The sequence below is a fragment of the Fundulus heteroclitus genome, chromosome 16, assembly GCF_011125445.2.
Source record: "Fundulus heteroclitus isolate FHET01 chromosome 16, MU-UCD_Fhet_4.1, whole genome shotgun sequence".
Lineage (NCBI taxonomy): Eukaryota > Metazoa > Chordata > Actinopteri > Cyprinodontiformes > Fundulidae > Fundulus > Fundulus heteroclitus.
The window spans coordinates 10,004,355-10,013,423 of NC_046376.1; positions in this window are offsets into that span (position 1 = coordinate 10,004,355).

Sequence of the window (9,069 nt, forward strand, 5' to 3'; positions counted from 1 at the left end):
AATAGGAAATTTACTTCACTGAAGGTTTTTTTGGCAACTTGCGTTTATTTTTCCAATGCACTTGTTGATAAAATTGATCCTATTCTCGTTTATTTGATTGCCAAAACCTTTCATGAGTGCGACTCTTTTTAGATCCCATATGTTATGTCATCACCTGTTTTTTAAACTTGTTACTAATTCTAGGGTCAGGGGTCTGGCTTGGCCTCAAGCAGGGTTCAAAGGTCTTGGTGTCTTGCTCACGTGTGACAGTAGGATGGGAGTAGAGATAGATTGTTGGCTGTTCTGCAGTAAACCGTCCCTTCAGGAAATTGCAATGTTGGGATCGCAATTATTAAGTTGAATTCATTAATAATTCGCAATTTTTCCGCACAATTTCAATTTTTTCTACCAGTCATTGCAACTTTTCTGCAAGTCTCACCAACATTCTCTTTCATTTCCACTTTTAACGTGTTTTCCGGGGCATTCGGGGGACTTTGATTGACTAAAATGTCCGTGTTTTAAATTGACTGGCGCCATGTACGAATAAAAGACGGCCCCTTTCATTTGACGTCCTCCCCGAGCTGCTGCCTAGTGGGTGGCTCGGAGGGGATGGTGGCAAAGTGTGAGGCGGGGCGGGTGGAGTGGAGATGCATGCAGATAGACAAAACCCAACGGGTTGTTCTCCAACATTGCAGCTGAGCACAACCCGTTAAAAATAATTTCATCCATACACTCCCAATCACAACAACGGTGGCAGAGTGGTGGGGGAGTGCCTCCCAACACTCACATACTATCCTTATACGCCTTAACCTTAACCTAACCTTATACGCACAATAAGGTTTTCAGGGTGCTATTTCATGAAGGTATAGCAACTTCAACTTTCTTGTAAGACCATGTTATGGCAAAAAATCACAAGAATCTGTCATTTTAGGCCCCAACAATCACAAAAAACATTACAACATCCTGGAGGGACTGAATAAAGCAGGTCCTTTAGTCTTTGGTAGTTGAGTCAAATAGCAAAGCTTTCAATATCCTGGCTCACCTACATTCCCACTCTCACCTTTATTCACGAGATGTGGCTCAAAAGAAGATCATTCTGGATACAAGCAGCGGTGGTGAGCGTCCTCCATCCGGTGGCTGGGCGCACACTTGAATAATAATAATAATAATAATAATAATAATAATAATAATAATAATAATAATAATAATAATAATAAATTGAACTTTATTGATCTCACAATGGAGAAATTCACTTCTGTATCTTAACCCATCCCCTTAGGGAGCAGTGGGCTGGCACTGTGCGGCACAACTGGGGGTTAAGGGTCTTGCTCAGGGACCCAGAGTGCAGGCTGCGGGGATTGAACCGGGTACTTGCAACCTGCTCAGAGCGCAAGCGCTCTAACCACTAGGCCACCACTCCCCCTGCTCAAAGTAAAAGCTGCTTCTCCATAGCTTTTGGAAAGAGTTTCCAGAGTTTCTGATCAACATAGGAACTTCTTTTTTTGTTTGTTTGATTTCTAGGGACATGCAACTGGGAACAGACCCCAAATTAGCTTTAAAACTTGCTTGAGAAACCGGAAACCCATTGAAATCCCCCAGAGTGAGCTGGAAAATGTTGCTTAGGAGAAATAGTGGGTAGATGGATGGATGGATGGATGGATGGATGGATGGATGGATGGAATTTCCCACGACTGCACTCTCTGCTATAATGGATGTTCATTTTCTGCAAATAGTGAAAATTGATCTTAAATTGATAATATTTGTTTATAATGTATTTAAAACATCACAGTTTTTATTCTTTGTGTCATACATGTTCAGATAATGATTAAACTGTTCATCATATGGTCGTAGATGTGCAGCACGCTACAGTGGACAGGACACTAGATCTTATTACTGCCTAAAGCTGTTATCTCTACGTCTTCAGGCTAATCTCTGCAGCTCCTGTTTTATCTGCTCTCACTATATCTAGATAAACCAGAGACCTGTCTCTGATCACTGTGTACTATCCAGATAAACTGTTCTCTGAACCTTAGATTTGTTTTTTTCTTTTTCACATTTAAACACTGAATCATCAAAACACCCCGTTGATTGCCAGCCATTTCTTGCTGATGATTTATCATGCTTCTTGTCATCTTACGTCACAGGGATGCTATGATATGCAACCACAGTGGATCAAAAACTCAAGCAAGACGTGAAATAGCTTTAAAAATCGATGAAGTTTGTTTGAAATGTCTGAAGCATCACCTGTGTAAATACAACCTGTGCACTGCTCCTCTTGGCTTCTGGTTCCCAGGTATGCTGAGAGGGGTCACCTGTTTTACGGCCTGCGGTTTTCATGCTGCTGCCTCCCCACATGGTGACAGCAGGGGATCTGCTCTGACCACCAGCCATGTAAAGACAAAAACAGGAGACTTTTTCTTTTCTGTTTCGTCCTGAAATAAAACGGTGCACCTGCTCCCTCTTCATGTGGTTTCTGTATGGTTTTAGCAGGTATGAAGAGTGTTTAGTGGCTGTGCAGGATGGGTCATGGTGAAGACAGTGAACCGGCTCAGGGGCTTTCAGATGTTTTACTGCAGCCATGGTCTGGATGTCTGTGAAATCCCCCCCAGGACACGAGCTTTCTGATCACAACGGATCCCTCTGCACATGTGCAACAGGGTGACAGACAGTGCCCTGAAAGGATTATGCTGGAACTGCTACATTAATCATTATAATCCCAAATGTAAATTAGCAATCGTGTGGCAGATACGCAACAGTTGTGAGGACTCTTATGCTTTTAGAGATGCCTCCTGAAGAGCCTCTTATCTGGATTAATTTAAAGGTAGAGTCTGTGATTTTTTTTTTTTGGAAGTTTCCCAAGTAAGTACTCTTTTCGAGTAACTGCCTTGGCGCAAGACGGTCTTACCTGCGTCTTCCAATCCTCAAGGGGAATCACGTGAAAAAATCTCCCAAATCCAGTCTGGTCTTATTTCTTTCTACTGAGGCCTTCCTCTTCTTCTCATAAACTTGTACACAGTTTGCTTCTTGGTGCAGCCAGCCATGTTAAAAATCTACGGTGTGAGCAGTGGAGCTACAATGAACGGCTAACACTGAAGCTAATCGCTAAGCTACCGCTAAGCTAACCAGATACATAAACACTAGAAGTGTGCATGCACAGCCAGCAGGCTGAAACTACCAAGGAAGGACACTGGTGTTCAATGAGTGCATCAGAATGATGAAAAAACAGTAGATAAGGTTATACCAGAGCAAAATCTAAACTCTGACCAATCCCTGCCCTGCGGACTGAACGGCAGGGATTGGTCAAAATTTTTACAGACATCCAGCTCCCATAGTGATTGATTTTTTTAAAAACCTTTTTCTGCATACAAAACGTATTGACTACTTTCAAGATGGAAGGACGATTTTACCCAGTATAACAAGACGTGTTTCTGAACAGGATTACCAACTATACCTTTAAATACAGTGTTTCTGCTTCAACACAGATATGTTGCCCTGAAAAAGTATCTGTCCCCCTCAAAGATTTATTCTGTTTTCTTTTCTTGTCAGGCTTCAATTTTTCAGATATCAGCCAAAAGTAAACTCAGTACATATAAAAAGTGAGTAAGTAAACTTTACATTTTATTTATAGCATTTTTCACTGACACAGTCACAAAATGCTTCACAGTAGTAAAACATTTCAAATTATGATTTTATTTATTAACGGGAAAAAAGCAACCCAATATTATATGGTCTTACAATGTAATGTTCATGTATGGTTAATTGTTAAATGTTTTGTTGTGTCATAAAAGTATATTATTAGATCAAGTCTTTTGTTGTTAGAACATAAGGCATTTCATGTTCAGAAACAACATCAACCGCTCCATCTATTGGTTTAAAAGGCTTCGGTTTGTCACAGGAGTCAAGAGGCCACATTATTTTGGGGTATTTTTAGACCAGTCAATTTTTTTCTTCAACCCTTTATGGGTCCAAATATATCTAAATGCCTCACAGTGTGGCAATATAGCCCCCTTCAATGGAGTCCAGGTGGTATAGTTTGTAATCTTGATTGATCAATGAGAAATGCTTCCTCCTCAATCAAGTCAGACTTATTTTTCCTCCTGTTGAGCCTCATCAGTTTATGTAGGATTATCACAGCGCTAACCCAAACTGCTGACTAACGGCAAAATCTCTCCATGGCTCAATCAAACCATGAAATGGAACCTAATCAGTTCCTGTAGATGGGAGATTTTCTCAGTCGATGATCTGCACCGCAATCAACCTCATCATGTTATAAGGTAAACAATTATATTCCAACAATTAAAAGACATATATATATATATATATATATATATATATATATATATATATATATATATATATATATATATATATATATATATATATCATGAGATATTCCCCTTCCAAGAAAGCATATGGAGGGCGGCCAGTAACATAACAACCACAAAACATTTTCAGTCTCCTCAAAGTTTAAAAAAAAAGATTTTATTTCTTCTCTTTCAAAAGAAACTCAACAGGTTGTTTAATATGTGCAAGAATGAGACCGTTAGGTTGTGCCAAATCAAAGAAAGGAGCAAAAGACAAGGCCTAAATGGCATCTATTCTAATTCAAAACATCGAAAAGAAAAACATGACGTCCTTATCTAACAAAAATACTCTTCAAAGCATTACATGGGTGGCACCAGCCTACTTAGTGCTTTTAACAGAAATCAACCTACGTGTGGAAAATGTACACGGTACCCCAAACTTATGTAGCCCTCTAAGTCACACACAAACACACTGTCTAAAATCTTAAAATAAATGAGAATAATCCCTGTTTTTGGTTTGTTTCGTAGGTAGACGCAGGCTTAATTTCTACCCAACCTGTAAAATCAAGAAATAACTTAAAGCAAAAAAAGCAACTCACCATGCACCAATCTAAACTTCAAGAACAAATGAGAAACAAAGCCTCTGACATATATCTGTCTGGAAAGGCTTACAAAAGTATTTAGATTCTCCGGGACGCGGTCAAACCACATTGACATTCGTTATTACCGGATGTACCGACGCAATCCCAGTTATTATGTTGTAATTACATTGTAGTTTATTGGGGTAAACGGTATAGAGTTTCCTATGTAAGGGACCCAGAGGGATGCATTGAGCCAAATGCCCCCCAATATATTAGAGAAGACGTTTTGTTCTGCTTAAGGACATGCTTAACTTGAACATGAAGCATGAAGGGCACTATTATTGGTTCACTGCCTTAAGCTGAAAGGTTTTTGGGTCATGTAGTAGGAAAATGATGCAAAGCACACCACTTGATCTCACAATGGCTAAAAAAATAAATAAGGTTTTGGAGTGGCCTAGTCAAATTCTTGACTTAATTTATACCGAGACATTGTGGCCCTAACCCTAACCTCAACCACACCATTCTTGCTTAAAATCTCATCGATGTGGAGGAATGAAGAAAATGCAGCTAAATTCCTCCACAGCAAGGAAACTAAAATAATTTAATTTAACTTAGAACTATCAACTCAAAACCATATAAAGAAAGAAAATAGTTAATTTACAAAGGTTTATTCCTCAGGTTCACAGAGCCAGAGAGTATTTCATGGTGCTTCCTGCCATACAAGTCCATCAGCGTGGCTATATAACAAATAGGAATAGAGACAGAGAACAGACACTGTCCTCTCTCTGCAACTTTATGGTCTTGGATTTGCAGCTCTGTGTCTGGCCATTTTCATACCTCCCAAACCGTTTAATCAGATATTCACACCAGCTTCACGCTGAGATTGGCCAGCTGTGTCAGGGCGAGGAAGGAGACACGTTTTTCTCCCACTTTAGTTTCCTTTAGTGCTGTGATATGCGACTATTTCCATGCTCAGTGAAGTGCAGCGCAGCTCTTCAAGCAGTATTAAAAACACTTGAAACCCGGCGCTGTCCGTGCAGATCAGGCTAAGCTTGTTGTCGCCTCAGACACTGAATGCTTTCAGGGCGCCGACTGTGACAAGAGCAGGTAGTAATAGTATTATATCAATCCTAATCATGCGATCACATAAGATTAATTAATATTTTCAGACAAAATATTTAAAAGACCATTTCTAGTGGGAAGAGACCATTTGATTATGTCATTCCCCTCTCCTGGACACGCACATCACAGCAGAGGGATAAAAGCTGTCTCTGACCAAAAAAATATATAATCCTGCAGAACCAGAACGAAATCTTCTTATGAAATAGGTAGATGGTGGTAAGAGGGTAAACCCAAATGCAAGACGTGGGGAACCATGGAGACAAAGAGGGACAGAAAATGTGAATTAACTTCCTAAAACTAAGGCTTGTTATTTAAAAAAAAAGGTCCCAGATAAATGAAAATCCATCATGAATGTCAAACATGTTCTTTTTTTTAGGACTCAGCAACGTGTCAAGCAGGGACATCAGCGTTGGACAATGCATTAGGGAGAAGGGGTGACAGGGAAGTAGAATGGTGCTGACAAAACACAGGTGGAAACAATTAAGGCAATTACACCGGCAGACAAGCGGGGGAAGTCAAACACGACACAACAACTGTGGCGAGACCCCCAAAACAACACGGGGTTAACCATTAGGCAAACAAAATGACAGTAAACGGTGAAAGTTGATGGCAGAGGATGCTACAGATGCTCCAACGTGGCGATCCTCAAGGAAAGCAGCCAAAGGAGCAACAGCACTCCCTAGAAAATGCCAAATATTTTGCGCTTACAAACTTTTTTTCAGAAGTGACCGATCTGGTCTCCATAGCCCTCTTAAAATGGCCCGTCAAGAAATGAAGTCCAGATAAATAATTTCATAACTTCTCCTACCTTCAGTTTGACACACGCTGAACATTTTTAAAGGTACATTTGTTTCATTTCATCACCACAGGTGTATAAAATCCACCATGAACAGCTCAACATCAACGTCAACATCTGGAGGTTTCATAACAAAGTGGAAACGATTGGGAAACTACAGCGACTCTGAGCCAGACGGTGGTGCGATTCCTAATAACAGAGTAAGATAACGATGCCTTACATCACAAAGAGCAATGCATGTGTAAAGTTTGATACAGAGGGTAAATTCTTTGCTGTTTATTTATTGATTGATTGATTGATTTGCTTATTTCTTCTATTTATTTCAATGCTAACTGTTTGCTCAAGAAGACAGAGTTACATTTTTAAGGGTGAGGATAGTTCTGCGACCAGATCTGCTTCTGTTTGCTTGCATGTCTCTACAGATTTTTTTAAATTTAACAGGGAACATGTCACATGGAAGGTGGACAAATTTTGAAATTATTTATCATGGTCTCATGATTTCATATCACACACATCTGAACATGTATGTATACTTTTGATCCTTTGTAAGTTATGGAAAACCCACAAATTAAAAATTGGTTACCAAAGTTTTTTTTTTGTAGAACCACACTTTTCTGCAGAAATCTTCTTAAGAGAACAAACTGAGCTAAATTATCCCTACATGAAACAGCAAATAATACGGTTATACTAAAATACAACAATGACGTATCTTGGTCAAATACAAAATTACTGAACCATTTTGCAGAAGAATAACAGTTTTTGTACAACCAAGATGAAAAAGGCCTCTTAGGCACACTTGGGTTATGCATCAGGACAATGATCCAAGGGACAGCAACATGTTATGCTCTGAATTGGACTTTGATGCAATTATGATGATTTGTTGTTGTGAACTTAAACAAGTCATTCATGTTCAAAAACCCTTCGATTTGGCTGAAATAACACAAACAAATCTGCAAAGAAGAGTGGGTCAAAGTTCCTCTAGATTGATTATCAGAATCAGAACTGTTGCACAACCAGTTGTTAGATGTGGAAGCAGATACTTGGGTTGGATAGAATTTTTCTCTTAGCAAATTAACTCATAATTTAACGACTGACTGTTCTACTTACTCGAGTTATCTTATCTGCCTGATAACTGAAAAAAAATCACTTGAAATATTTCCATGTAACCAACAAAAACAACAACAAAAAAGCTAAATCAGAAGAAATACGTAGGGGGTAAATAGTTTTTCACTGCACAGCATGAAGTAATATATGTAAGTGGTTCAACATGCAATTCCTCAGAGGAGAGATATACTAAATATTTGAGGATGGTTTTATGTTGCACTCCATTCCACATGTTTAGTAAACCACAAGACCAAAACCCAGGTCTCTAGAATGGAAGATAAGAAATGCACAACATGAAAAATCGTGCAGAATTAAATTTATAAATGAAAATGTGTGAAAATGCACATATTTTTATGCTTTAATCCTAATAAAGTACGTCTTCTATAGGATCCCAAATGCTCCATGCAATGACCTAAGCCATGAGAACATAGCTGGTCTGCTATAGCCTCAGAAATCGGTATTCGTTTGTAATTGTTCAAGTTTATTCAAATGTTAGCGGAATATTTTGTAAAATCATCTGGTGTTTATCAGTTCTTACAAAAGCCGCCAAAGATGTAAACAGATTGTGCGTGTATGAAGGAGAAATCTGCATAAATAGATCCATTATTTACCAAAACACTTTGTTACCGATGGTCATTTCTTGGGTTTTTTTCCTAATTGTTGCTGTCAACCTGCTCAGGAATGTGTTTGATTCCTTGTAAAACGTGCAGGACTTTTGAAAATATTACATGTCTGCCTCATTTTTGGCATCCCATGTGAGCCGTCGGCGGCAGGCCAGCGCTCCCGAGCCGTCGCTCAGGAATGTGAAGCCGCGCTGGAGGTTTACAGCTGAGAACAAAGAGGCAAGCTGCAGGATGAAAAGTCGTCAATCTGGACCCTGCGCTTTGATTTTTGGACAAAGTTTGTGTGTTTCCAATAAAGAGCTCCTGAACTCAAATGGAAAGATCAGGCTTTATGAATGTGGATTGCAAACACGAATCCTGAGGGAGCAGTTTACTCCGCAAGCACAGAAACTGGCCAAGCAACACATGGATGTAAGCGGAGCAGGAATTAAGGTTTATTATGCTCTCTATAGATCATCATAATTAATCCAATGAAGGAAGTTGCGAGTTAATGTATGCTGAGGTAAATCACATGGCTCATATAATCAGTTGTAGTCTTTTTTTCTTAGTGGAAGCTTGAA